Consider the following 14531-nt stretch of genomic DNA (forward strand, 5'->3'; position numbering starts at 1 on the left):
TACTGAATAATGTAGAACTTCATGAAGCACTTCTCTCTAGCATATTAAACATTCATGTTAAGCTGAAAAATAAAAATTATGGACCTCTCTTGATCTATCATAGCTAGGTACATTAAATATATATATCTGTTTTTGTTGCATATTACCCTATTATATTGGCAATTATTATTAAAGCAGCTTAATATAGGATACTTATGATTCAAAGGCCAAGTACTTAAAGTACTTTAGGTGCATGGAATACTCATCTTTTGTAAAGAATAAGAGAATGGGCCTGATTAAAGGTTTCATTTCAACGATAATTTTTTCCTTCAGTGTTGTTTATTCTCCAAGTAAAATGGTACTCACAGGCTTAGACAGTGACCACATGTGCCCTAGACCCTTTCCCTTCCTTACTTATTAAATGATCCAGAAAGCGACTAGCCAGCAGTTTAAAGTGAATAGCTGGCTTCTTTTTACAGCAAGACAGGATCCCAGTATAACCAAAGGACACCTCTACTTTAAAAACAAAATAAAACAAAACAAAAACCCTTTCTCAGATCCCACTATATTGGACAACTGCCAGCAAATCTCCAATATACCATTTTTAGCAAAGTACTACAGTGTGTCATGATCTCTTAATTTGAGGAATCTCTAAAGGATACAGATTATCTGGACTCATTTCAGTGTGCCTTCGGGCCTGGATATGGGATGAAAAAAGTTTAGTCACATTGGTGGATGATGTATGCCAAGAACTGGATGAGGAGCATGTCCCTATTGGTTCTGATGGATCCTTCACTGGCTTTTGATCCCCTTGACCATAATATACTTCTGAGTTCCCCTTCTGGGATGAGATTGGGAACATTGCTCTACAGTGGTCCTGGTCATTCTTGGAGGTGATGGATGTTTCACAGTTTGGGTTTACACCTGGATTCAGTCCAGAGGTCCAGGTTTCTGTGGTGTCCAGCAATGCACTTGCACAGTTAAAGCTGTGTCCATTCCTGAAGATGTCTGTTACGGCCATGAAGACCCCTTCCCAAGTTAAATCTAATTTGAATACCTGTGACACTATCTACATTGAACTGCCTTTGAAAAGTGTTTGGAATTAACTTCAGCTGCCCCACAAAGCTGCAGAGAGATTGTTAGCTAGGGCTGGCTACAGGGAACACACAGCTCCCATGTTGTAACAGCTCTAACTGGCTGCTGACCCATTTCCAGGCATAATTAAATGTGCCAGTTATGACCTTTAAAGCCACACTTGGCTTGGGTCCAAGATCTTCAGAGGAGGTCCTTCTTTCAGACTCATCACCTTCCTAAGCACATTTGGTCAGAATACGGGAGAAGGTGTGTGGCTGATCCCAAGCTTTGGAGGTTAGAATGGTTTGTGTCTTGCTCTGCCTCTGCCAGCAAGTGAAAAGTTTTGCTTATTTTTCTTAAGCCTTTGTCTCTTTATCAGTGTGTTTGAAATGATTTTAATTCTGAGGATTTTTTTTTTACATTTGAACAAGTTTTAATATGTTTTCACTTATGTCTTTGTAAATGCATTTAACTGCATTTTTAAAAAAAATTTGGGCTAGCGTCTTGATTCCAGTATTGAGAAAAACATGAAGATGTGGATGGATGGATGGATGGATGGGTGGGTGGGTGGGTGGGTGGGTGGATATGATAATGGAGCACTCTGATGGTGTAGAATATAATGTGAGGGGCTTCAGACAGAGATAGGTTTGGAATGGATTCCCCTATCCTCTCCCAGATGCATGACTAGATATTTTCCCCTTTAGAATTGTCATAGCATAAGGTGCAAGATACAAGCTTCTGCATGGAGATGGATAAAAGAAGAAGGTCTGTTACAGACTGCCAAAATAAAGCTGCTTCAGGTCTCTTTGGAGGTATGCTATTTAAAAGATGCATGGGTCCTACGAGTCCGGAGGCCGCGCCAAAGCCACACTCCATTCCTAAGCATCGGAGTGCAGCTTTTGGTGCAGCTTCCAGATTCTTAGGATGCATGCATCATTTAAATAGCATACCTCCAAAGAGACCCGAAGCAGCTTTATTTTGGCAGTCTGTAACAGGCCTTAGAAAAGAAATTCTTTAAACTGGAGTAGCCAGCTGTGGCTTTGCATCTACGACAGGATACCTGCATGCTGATAAAACTCAGTCTTATCTGTCATTTCTAACTAATTAAGTTTGTTAGTTAAGAAAGCAAGTAAGCTGTTTTGGTGATTAACAGGTGCCTGGTGTCAGTAATGGATTGAATAAGGGAAAACAAATTGAAGCTTAATCTGAGCAGGACAGAGATGTTCCTGGCAGTCAAAAAAGGAACATGGAGAAACAGGGATTCATCTGATTTTGGATGGGTTTGTACTCCCTCTGAAATCTCAGATTTGTAACTTGGGTGTACACAGCCCTGAGCCTGGATGCCTCAGTAGTGGCCAAGAGTGCATTTTCACAGTTTAAATTAGTGCATTAGTTGCAAATGTTTTTAGAGATGTCAGATCTGGCTATGGCAACACATGGCTTGATTACCTCCCATTTACATTAATATAATCCACACTGCGTGGGGCTGCCTTTGGAAATTTCAGTGTATCCCAAATGCTGCAGCCAGGATGCTGACCAGGGCTGGTTATAGGGGACATATACAGTGGACCCTTGTTATACGCTGGGGTTTGGTTCCAAAATCCCCTGTGGATAACAAAATCCGTGGATGCTCAAGTCCTATTAAATATAATGACATAGCAAAATGGTGTCCCTTATAAAAAACGGAAAATCAAAGCTTGATATTTGAAATTTATACTTATTTTGAACATTTTCAAACCGTTGATGCTTGAATCCGTGTATAAGAAGGGCTGACTGTAATTCACTTGTTGAAACAGCTTCACGGGCTACCAGTGCATTTCACTCCTGGCACGATTCAGAGTTCTGATTATGACATATAAAGCCTTTGTGGGATGGATCAAGACTATCTGAAAAGTGGCATCTCCCCATATGAGTCTTCCCCAGTTATAAGATCCTCAGAGAAGGATTAATTTCAGTCATCCCACCTACATCAGTATGTTGGTGAAGAAATATTCTTCTCTGTGGCTTTTCCCAGGCTGTGGAACTGTTTGTCACTATTTTATATTATTTTAATGTATTGATGATTTTACATAATAGATTGTTTTTAAACTTTGTAACTATTAAGTCTTAAATTTTGGACTTTGTTTTAATTCATGTTATGGGGTTTGGGTTCCATTTGGGGGGAAGGTGGGATAGAAATTGAATAAGTACATAAATGTAAAAGATTTTCATACACACTGATCCATTACTCAGAAGTATGTCCTACTGTGTTTATTCTGTTAGGACCATGGGCATCATTGTTCCCATACATCAGTAAAGACTGATGTATGGAAAGACTTCTTTACTGAGGCAGTAAAGAAGTCTTTCCATTGGCAGAGCGAAGAGTGTCGGTTTATCTTGTTCATTGATTCTAGGTTCATTTCCCAAGCTGCCTCTGCAGTTGCCTTTGTTTACCAAGTAGGGATTGCTGTTTTATAAGCATCGCAGAGGAAATGGGATTTCATTAGCCCATGCTTTTCTGGACAGCACCAGGAAGATAGTGGAAGTCCTGTGTTCTTGTCAAGCATTTTGTCAAGGCCTTTTCGGTGCTTTTATGTGGCAGCTTCATTTTATTGTGTATACTTCTTTCTTCTGGGGATTCCATAAACTATCCTTTACTGCCAGTAAAACTACTACAATGCAGTCATTTGAGCACTTCTCTCAGCTGTCTCTCTTTTTATTTTCCAAGACTTTTGTTGCAAACGGAAGCCTACTTCTTTAAACCCCTGCTCATCTAGCAGATGCAATTATAAACTTGAGATGGGGTGCATGGATTGAACAAACAAACAAAACTCTTAACAACTCCATTAACACTGTTCATTTTCATCAGGCATGGATTCCATCTAATGTACTACTAACCATTATTTTCTCACCTAGTTTGCTCAGCAGTGACAGATAATAGATGAACCCATTACAAATATATTTGACACTGCATCCATGAAGATGTGAAAATTGGAATCTCTCATCATGATTTAAAATGTGTGCTCACTCACTCAAATGAGGTGGAAGAGGCTACAAAAGAAATAAAGCAAACCAAATTGCTCAAAAGACTGCCTTGGTGTCATTCAGGTTAATGTACATGCATTGTGTTTTTATAGAGCCCATCCAAGAGTAGCTTAGGATGAATATGTGTTTCATCAAGACTTCTCATGACTTACTCTTTTCCTGTAGCATGAAACATTTAATCAATAAATATGATTTATTCGATCATTAATGTAAAGCTGGATAGGAATGACCACTAGGCATTTTGTCTGTGACCTTGAAATTGGAATCACAATGTGATCATAACCAAATCTATTAAATTTTCCTTGCATCATCTATTTGTATGTGTTTGAGCATGTATTTAAAATTACCACAGAGTTTTACATGAACAGAACCCTGAGCAATCTGACCACCAAGCGATGAATATTGAAAGCTCTGCATTATTGATAATGAATGACTGTCCACTCAGTCCCTGAACCTTTGAGAACAGTTTGAACAGACTGAAGTATATCACCCTTAATTTGCTTTATTTAAAAAGCCTATGTATGTGAAAGATTTAAACCCGCACTCCCATATTGGGGCAAATTACTTTCACTGTTTCTCCTTGGAAGGTATTGTTTTTCCAGTGTGAAAACTGTCAAAGCTAGAGTATAGTTCTTAAAAATAAAAAAAAGCTTTCCACTTTATGTATCATTGTTTTGTTCTTCTTTAGTTAAGTTCTGTAAATTAGGCACTCATTCCCATGTAACTACCTTGCTTGTTTTGGCAATGTTACTGCTGTGATTGATAATGTTTGTGAAATACTTCCTCGCATTTTGTTAAAGTTGCAAAATTTTACAGCTTTTCTGAATAGCATAATTTGGTACTATACTGAATATGCAAATATTGGGGGACTCTTGCAAAAGCTGTGTTCCCCAGTATTTCTTTCTGTAAGCAAATACTTTCTGGGCTGCATCTTAAAAAACAAAATGTATTAATGACTCCTAGAATTGCCGGCTCCTGGAAAGACACATCTAAAATGGGTAGTAAAAGAAAACATCTATTTCCTACAGGAGTATGGTTTGTGCTTACAAGTCCCCCATCCCTGATCAATACAATTCACACACAATACTGATTCAACATGGAATGACCTAATAGAGTTAGAATCATGATATAAGCAGAAACTAAGAACTAAAAGCAGGTGACTCAAGCAGGTCAGTGGAGCTACAAACTACAAATCAAGCCAGAAGTATTACAAGATAAGTGTATTTCTGTAACTCCTTTCTGAGAGATGCTTGCCTGCCTCCATTTCGTCTGTATCTATATAAGAACAACACCCAAAGCAAGCGAGATAGGAGACTGGACACACATGTAAAGCCCATGGATAGTGTGCCAACTGGATATTTAAATTTTATGTGTTGCTACGATCACGAATACATACAGGTGTGGATGCAATACACATATGCATCTGAGAGTATTCTTCCCTCCCCCATGAAAAACAGACCGATATGTGGAAGCTAATGTCTTACTCTCCATTTTAAAAAAAAGAAACTGGGAAGGTTAGACACCATAATTTATTTCCTCATATGTGGCCAGCCTTACTGGCTCTCTCTGAAGTCAGTTACCCTACAAATAAAATAATTTGTGCAACTGGTATATATTTAACAGTGTTTGCAACTCCAGGAATATCACTTGCTGATTACTAACATTTTGATGATTCATTTGAAAAATTATGTTAGACTTTTGCTGTGATATTTAAGTTAATGTCACTGAGCACAGTCCCTTTCAGCTATTTCTGTGCTTCAATCTCCTTGAAATAATCAAACACTAACAGAGTTTTAAAGTAGCAGCTCTGCTTAATTTGCTGTTCCCTATATATATGGGGCACAAAAGTTAATTAAACTAAAATAAACCGGCACTTGTGGGCTGTAGAAGCATTCATGCACACACCCACATACATCTCCTGGTCGCTACTTCATAGAATCACCTTTGCCAGCAATGTGAATCCTGGATATGTCTCTATCAGAGTCATGCATCTGGATCCTGCAATTTTTGCCTATCCCTCTTGTGTCATGGTCTGAAGTGGTCCAGTGCAGTCACAGTTTATCATTTCAGAGGAGATGGGGCATGAGTACATCAGATAGCAGGTGATAATTGTTAGCTTCACTTTCTTATCTTTCTATATCAGAATTCAAGTTTTCTGGATTTTTCCTCCATTTTCTCACTGTTCTTGTATGAGAAATAGTGCTTTTATATTTTTTTTCTCCTTGTGTATGGCACAGCTTCTTGAGAAAATAGACATACCTTGTATGTATGTGTCAAAAGGATCAAAAGGCTGTTAAGTGTTTAAAATGTTTCAGCATTTTGCTGCTGAAACACTTTAGTACTTTGTTAGAATTGGAGACTCCACCCTTAGTTTGAATGTTGAGTTTGGTACATTTAATAAGCTCACAGAAATCTGTTGCTTGCAGTAATGTCAAAGGTGCAGGCAGCTTCTTGAATCTATGTGTACTTGAAAATGACCCAACTTCCTAGTATCTAATTTTTGATCTAAATATGTCATGCAAACATGTGTGTTTATGTTTACACCTATCATGACATTTCACAATTTATACCTATCTCAAGTTTCTCCTAGAATTTGCTGGAAAGTCTAAGAAAAACTGAGCACAGCTAATTTCCTTATCTCCCCTAATCTTCCTGCATCCATTAAAACATATTTGGCATGACGTTGTTGGAGAGAATAGTCTGAATGATGTTTTGTGGCTCCTATTGACCTGAAGAAAAAGTACTTCTGTGCCTCTTACGAATGTAAAATACCTTGTACAATAGTGTTCCAGGATTTTCCAAACAATCCATGAGTTGTTTGGGCTTTATGACCCAGGGTGGTAGGGGGGAATGGTTTCATCCTTCTTTGTGGAAAAACTAAAATACCTGGAGGAAATGGCTGTTCCCCATTTGCCAGTTTTTATGTCGCTGGCTTTATCCTGTCCCTGGGAAGAAGAGAAGAAACTAAATGGCACACTCCATAACTTAGTGGGTGCTATCTAGTGACACATAGTTGGGTCTCTGTTCATGCAGCACAATATGTATGATTCCTCTCTTTCTCTCTCTCTCTTTCTAAGTCAGTGATTCCCAACCTGTGGGTTGGGACCCCTTTGACCCTTTCATGGGGGTAGCCTAAGACCATTGGAAAACACCTATTTAATTACAGTTATGAAGTGGCAATGAAAATAATTTCATGGGTTTGGGTCACCACAACATGAGGAACTGTATTAAAGGGTGGTGGCATTAGGAAGGTTGGAAAGCACTGCTCTAAATCTTCCATGCCCTCCAGAAAATCTGACAACATTCCAGAGCATATTTATGGTATGTGTGTTTGGAGAGATGGAGTGGAAGGAGGGAATGCAGTTCTCTAGCACTGTTAGCTTTACAGGTGGACAAACAGAACTGGATACCACCCAGTTCTATGAAACTAACATATTGCTGAGATACATATTCTAAGAAAAATAATTCTGTACACATAATAAACCTCTTCTTTTTCAATGGCTTGTGTCATGTGTTGTGCTCTTTATTCAATAACATTTCATTTATGATTCTACCATAGACATCCCCCCCCCCCCCCCCCCAGAATTAAGAAGTGGCTTGCATATGTCCTATTCCAATGGTTCTCAAACAGGAGGATGGGAGTTATGGGACCCTCAGGGGAAGTGCAAGAGTTGCTCAAGAAGGGTACAGATTTGGAGGCCTTGATCCCTCCTCCTCCTCCTTTTCCTCCTCCTCTTTGAAGAATGTTATTTCCTTATTAAATATCAAAATATGAATATACATGAATGTGTAAATGAGAGTATGCACACTATTTTTTTTTTTAAAAAATCATATACTACATTGAACAGGGGTGTGATGTCCACATGTACAAGTAAAAGGGGGGGAGAGGGTAAAATATTTGAATACTACTGCCCTACACCTTTTAAAAAGGTGGAATAATCCAGCTAATTCTAGATTCATCCTTTCCTTAGGTTTTGTGAATTTTTTTTCCACAAGCCTCTATGAAGTACACATAAAATGTTGATGTGCTCATTGGGGGTGTACAATCCATTTTAGGCAAACAGTTAAGGTTGGATCCAAATATAGTAAATGCAGTAAGAAAATAGCTGCTAGCAACAGAATTTGTATGTTACTATAAAAAGCAGGTACCTTCATTAACCTTGTGCCTTCCATATGCTTTGCAATTCGTTTTCTTTGAGTCCTTGAGTCCTCTTTAAAGGTGTTCCATAGCCTTTCATGATTTATGCAAAGGCTTTGCTGTAATCTATAAAACACATGCTGATTTTCTTTTAGTTTCCTTGGTGCACTTCATTAGCCCTCATATGTTAGCAATATGGCCCTAGTTACTCTCCCTTTTCTGAATCCTGCTTGCACCTCTGGGATCTTTCTTTCCATGTGTGACTGAAGTCTGTGTTGTAGAATTTTGAGCATGATTTTGCTTGCATATGAAATAGAAACCTTTTCTTCTCAGTTTCAAACGATATTACTAGATTCCTTTATGTCTTAATTCTAGAACAGATTAATACAGCTATCTCTTTTTCTATACAACTCAGGTAATTTTGTGCATGTATAGGGGTCTTTCTCTTGGCAAATCGGGGAAAAGTAGGATTTTTAATTGCTGGAGAAGAGGCTCCAGAAACATAGGGTATGCTCATGCTAAAGTAGACACATGGAGCTCTGGAACAGGTATAGTGCACACAAACTAGTTGTCTCCATCTCAGGCCCTGTTCATTGTAATGTGAGGAAAAGGTAACCTTGTGCTTGCAGAAAGGAATTGGGTATGTATCCCACTGTGGTCACCTTTACATGTGATTTATTTGTAATTCATTTGGATTTATTGATAGATAGGTAGATAAATAGATAGATAGGCCTGTTACAGACTGCCAAAATAAAGCTGCTTCGGGTCTCTTTGGAGGTATGCTGTTTAAATGATGCATGGGTCCTAAGAGTCCGGAGGTCGCGCCAAAGTCACACTCCATTCCTAAGCACTGGAGTGCAGCTTTGGTGCAGCTTCCGGATTCTTAGGATGCATGCATCATTTAAACAGCATTCCTTCAAAGAGACCCGAAGCAGCTTTATTTTGGCAGTCTGTAGCAGGCCTTTGTGTCTTTTACATAGCCTGATAGTGCTGTTTTTGTCATCTCCAGATACCTGGCAAGGTGGTATACTTTTAGTGAAATCAAGCATTCACATCCCTATGTGTCATGTTCAGATATGTTGTCAGAGGAAAAAACAGATGAAGAATGGCCAATTAAATTCCCTGATTTTAAAAGCAAAAAGTCAGACATTTAATTGTTGTTGCTGCTGCTGCTGTTATATGCCTTCCAGCCATTTCCAGTTTATGGTGACCCTACGATGAACCAGTCATGGGGTTTTCTTGTGAGATATAGTCAGTGGACGTTTGTCATTGTCTTCCTCTGAAGCCAAGAGAGAGTGATTTCCTGAAGGTCTCCAGGGGCTTTCCTTGGCTGAGCAGGGATTTGAGCCCTGGTCTCTTGGAGTCCTAGTCCAACTCTCACTTTGCTAGTTCTATCAAGTAATTTTAGACTCAGGTTATTATGTAGTCTCCCTTCCTTTCCCCTCTGCTCCCCACTTTGTATCCTACATTGTGTTATGAGGAATTATAGTCCTTGGGAGTACATGGAGTAGGAAAGAGAGGAGGTTTATTACAACTAAACAAATAATTTGGAGATGCGATCCATTCCAAACTAATCCTTTCCCAGTTACCGTTTGGGGGAAAGGCAGGTTATGATGTAGCCACTTAACACACTAGGGAGTCTTAATGATGTTTTGTTTTCTGATTACTTCCATTAGGAATATTCCTGGCAAAAATGAATTTCCAGTGAGAGACATGTTTTGCTGGAGCAACACAGCCATGTTTTAGATACAGTACTCAGTTAGAAAAGAATAACATTTGTGCTGCCAGAAATGGCTTGAAATGTTCTAAGTACTTTCTCCTGCCTCCCACTGAAAAAGGAATGGTGCCACTTCTTTTCTTTCTGGCCCACGCTGGATGGTTGAACTGTACCTTCTCATCAGCCCTTGCCAGGACAGCTGGTGATATGGGAGCTGCAGTCCAGTGACATCTGAAACCCCACAAGTTGCCCAGCTCTTATTTGAATGGCTACAGAGTGGCATGCTTCCTGAATATTCATAAAATCCATGGGGGAACTAAGGAAACAAACTGTTCTTTTTGTCAGTTTTTTTAAAAAATGATATTCTAGGCAGCTTTCCTACATACATATCAGGAAGTGCATGAGACTAGGATCAACAACAATGTTGTCATCACCACCACAACCACCACCATCATCATGATGTTTTTTATGTATATCCTGCCTTTTCTCCAGCCCTGGAATTCAATGCAGCGTATAAAAGTTAAAACAGATACAGCTAAATGTACATGTGATAGAAAAGATAATATAATTAAATTATCGATGGAATTAAAACAGAAAAAGAACATGATTAACCCACCACACTCAACCTCCCAACACCGTGAGCAATCTCAAAGGTCTGCTGAAACAAAAAAAGGTCTTTAGCTTCCAACAAAAGCAGGGATGATGCCAGTCTGACCTGATTAGGAAGGAAGGCCCAGTGCCTGGGAGCAGCCACTGAAAAGGCCTTCTCCCATGCACCTGTGAGGGTAGTAGGGCAGAGAGTAGGGCTTCCACAGGATCTTAAAACATTAACAGGCTGATATGTGGATATATGATCTGTCAGATACCCTAGGCCTAAGAAATATAGGGCTTTATAGGTCATAACCAGCACTTTGAACTGTGCCGAAAAGTGGACTGGCAGCTACTGAAGCAGTTGCAAAGAAAAAGGTTTCATATTTCTGATCTCCCTTTCATTTGACCCATAGCACTTCTGTCTTATCTGGATTAATTTACCATTTGTATTCTTTTTCCCAGTTCATCATTTATGACTAACACTGGGTTAGAACCAATCTAGTTTCCTTACACTGAGGTGGAAAAGATTAAGAGAGTTGGATGTCATCAACATACTGATTACACTGGACCCTAAAACTCCACATTGCCTCTCCTAGCAGTGAATGTGTTTTGTGAATGTGCTAAATAACATGGGGGCCAAAACTGTGTCTTGAGGGGATTCACAGGCCAATGGCCAGTTGGTCAAATAGGAGGTCCCGAGGAACCCCTTTGTAGTTTACCTCTCCTGGAATAATGTAAGCAGTGGTTTACAATAAGTGAAAAACTTTCACATTCTATCCCAGCAAGGCAACTCAGAAGGATACTATAGTTGAAGAGATCAAAAGCCTATGAAAGGTCTAGCAGAACCAGCAGGGACATACAAACCCCTCCAGTTCCAAGCATACATAACTTGTCAAAACAACCATAACTGTCACTGTGCTACAGCCGGACATGAAACCAGATTGAAATGGATCTGGCTAATCCATCTCATCCAGAAACCTCTGGAGATTTGAGGCCATGACACACTCAATGAAATGTTAGAAATACGGTGGGAGCCAGTAAAGGCTTTTTCAACAATGGTCTTATAAATGCCTTCTATAAACATGAGGACTCTATTATGTTTTAAGGAAATATTAACTGCTAACTCCTATCCACTCAATGAGTCCACCCCTCTGGCTTTTTCTAATAAGCCAGGAAGGGCAAAGACCTAACACACTTGTGAGAGTTCATACCTCTCTGACAATCTTCTCCACATCCTTGAGCTGTACATTCTAAAAGACATCCATTATTACTGGACACACAGGGGCCAACTTTACATCCTCTTGATGTGTATTTATTACAGCATCCAAGTCAGAGCATCAATCTTTAGTGAATGGCAGATTGACATGCTGCTTTGAGTATGTACATGCTTTGCATGTTCATTGTTGCTGGGGCACATACCGAGTTAAGTGTCAAAACATAAACCCACAATATGTGCTAGACTGAAGAACACTGCTTGTACAAATGTACATGTGGATTTTGCTTTTCTTTCCTAAGCTTGTAGAAATCCTGACTGTGAAATAACCCTGAGTTTCTGGAACTATGCTATAGTAACTCATTTACCTTTTGCAAGGTTCCGCTCTTTTCTCTCTCTCAAAATCTTTGTTACACAGGGCCGAAATGTGTTGTACTCAAAATACAAAATCAATATGTGGTGTTATATTCACTTTAAAAGAAGAAAATTATATTGATTCTGAGGTAATGGCAGCAGTTCATTTTGCAGAAATACATGCCACCTCCTGTCATGAGGATTATTTTCACATTTATTACATCTCAGATAGTGGCCTTAGATATAAAAATGTCTTGTTAGTTTACAACTTTTTCTGGGCATCAAAACTGTGAATATATACTGAAAATAAAGAACTAAAGCTTGTGTTTACTGCTTGAACATACTTCCCTAATAGCAAAGTGTTTCCCCCCCTCCACATCTCTGCTTTCCCTTCCTCCATGTCATGTCTAATCTATTGCTCCTCTTTAGGAACAAGTAACTGTATCAAGTAACATATTTGCATATTATCTTGGACTCTAGAGTGTTTCTGCATTTTATGTTAACACTGTTGCCTCCCCATCCTGTTCTGAATCTTCTAGCTGAACAAATAGCAAGGCTTATTTTTGTTGACTAACCATTTCAAGCCCCTAGGCGGTGGTAGGTTTGTGTGTGTCTGAATACAGACATGCTCTTTTGTATGTTCCTCCTCACACAGAATCCTAGCACCTCAAAAGCCAACATGTTAGAAGAGCAAGCTAAATTCCTTTTCCTGGATATGCTAGCTTCAAACATGTGTCTGCTCACCTCAGGGCTTGAAATGCTACGATCCAGATATATCTTTGCCACGTAATTCTGCTAAATGCATAAATAAACCTTCATCTTGCCTGAAGCTTCTCTAAAATAACTTCATTGGAAAAACTTTAACACAGCAGAAATATTTTAAAATGTGGCACAGTGTTGTAAGAGATGAGTTGCATTAGAAGAATCAGCCAAAGAAACTACCAGGTTCTTCATATGCACCTGCTTCTTTCTTTTGTGAGAACAGTCTGTTTGTCAAAGTAATAAATGAAATATGAAATGTAAACTATCATGGAATTAATTTTATTTTCTATACCGGATTTTTAGGAAAACTTTTATATTCAACCAGCCACAGTTTCAGCTTAGGTTTAATTGAAATTTCATATTCAGGAGAAGTTTTACCATCCTCCTTCTATATTTTTCTAGGTGATCTGATGCTTTAAATGTAAGGAATCCAGAGACTTGTGGTTACTTCTATTGCAAGAGCAAGAATTGCAGATTCTAAAACTGAAAGGTGAGTTAAAACGCGGAATATAGTATTTCTTGTTATGTGTAAGCAAGTGTGAGATTATGTCATTCTCTCAATTTTTAACTAGTTCTGACCTAATGTAGTTCACTGGTTTTCTCACAAACCTGCTACAGAGGAATGTGGGTGCTTTTCAGGGATTTGAAAGAATGGAAGAATGTGTTCTTTAACATGTACAAGTGCATCATTGTTAATCTACTTCTTAACCTGCTCTTCTAAATAGCCTGTGATTCATTGGCAATGTCTATCTCACTTTTTAAAGGTATCTGTTTAAAACAATGTACAGATAACGGCCTCATGTATTTTTAATACTTTAAAAAAATATTTTACATTTGGTTTTATTTGTCATTTATTTTACTTTTTTTAGTAGAGTAGTCATTTTGGAATTGTTCTAAAATACTGTGCTTATTGCTGTGAGTGAATTTAGATTAGACTACTGGTTTAGATAGATAAACGTATATAAAGTGTATAAATATGAAGTCAGTCATTTCTGTAATGTTTTTTTAAACCTCTGTCATTCTGATTGTTGTCTCTTTAATGTTACCTTCACCAGCCTTCATGGTTTCCCAGGACTGATGTCATCTGAACTCTGGTCTGAGACAAGGGGCTTGAGGTTACACTACTTATAAACCACAAATTTCCCCTGAGCTACCTATGGAGTTTATCACACAGGATGGATCCCATGTAGAAACGGAATTTAAACTGGGAAAAAACCACAAAAGTGGGTATTTGTACAGATGACATCAAGAGTTAATCCAAACAGAAAGTGGACAAAACCCACAATTTGGGTTGATTTTCACACAACGTAAGAGTTAATGAGCATTAACGCAACATTAACCCAAATGGAAAGTAGACAAAACCCACTTCTTTTTACTTTCAGAAAATCCTGAAAGTAAAAAGGAGCGGGCGTTGTCGACTTTCCGTTGGGGTTAATGTCACATGATTACTTATTAACCCCAATGTGTCTGAAAATCAACCTGCTTTTGTGGATTTTTCCCCGAATTTTTAAGTCCCATTCTTGTACAGGATTTATCCCGTATGATAAACTCCTATGTGTTGTTTACATTATGCAGATCTCAAACCCTGAATTGGGTTTGGGCTGTTTTCACAACACCCAGACTCAATTTGGGGTTTCCACTGCTTGTCCCATGCTAAAAAGAGTTACGTTTTGAAAAAT

The 14531-nt window shown here is 38.7% G+C and overlaps 1 protein-coding gene across 3 annotated transcripts in view; it reads left to right on the top strand.

Moving 5' to 3' along the window:
- The window catches only part of KLHL29 (kelch like family member 29), a 477994-nt gene that overhangs the window by 58502 nt on the left and 404961 nt on the right, over nt 1-14531 (top strand). For 2 of the 3 annotated variants that reach the window (XM_089477918.1, XM_089477917.1), the window contains exon 2: nt 13255-13342. The exons of the other annotated variant lie outside the window; for it this stretch is intronic. The gene's annotated coding sequence lies outside the window, so the exon portion shown is untranslated. The remainder of the gene's footprint in view (nt 1-13254; nt 13343-14531) is intronic. 3 annotated transcript variants of the gene reach the window in all.

The sequence above is a fragment of the Sceloporus occidentalis genome, unplaced genomic scaffold (assembly GCF_023333645.1).
Source record: "Sceloporus occidentalis isolate IW3139 unplaced genomic scaffold, rSceOcc1.0.p SCAF_12, whole genome shotgun sequence".
Taxonomy (NCBI): domain Eukaryota; kingdom Metazoa; phylum Chordata; class Lepidosauria; order Squamata; family Phrynosomatidae; genus Sceloporus; species Sceloporus occidentalis.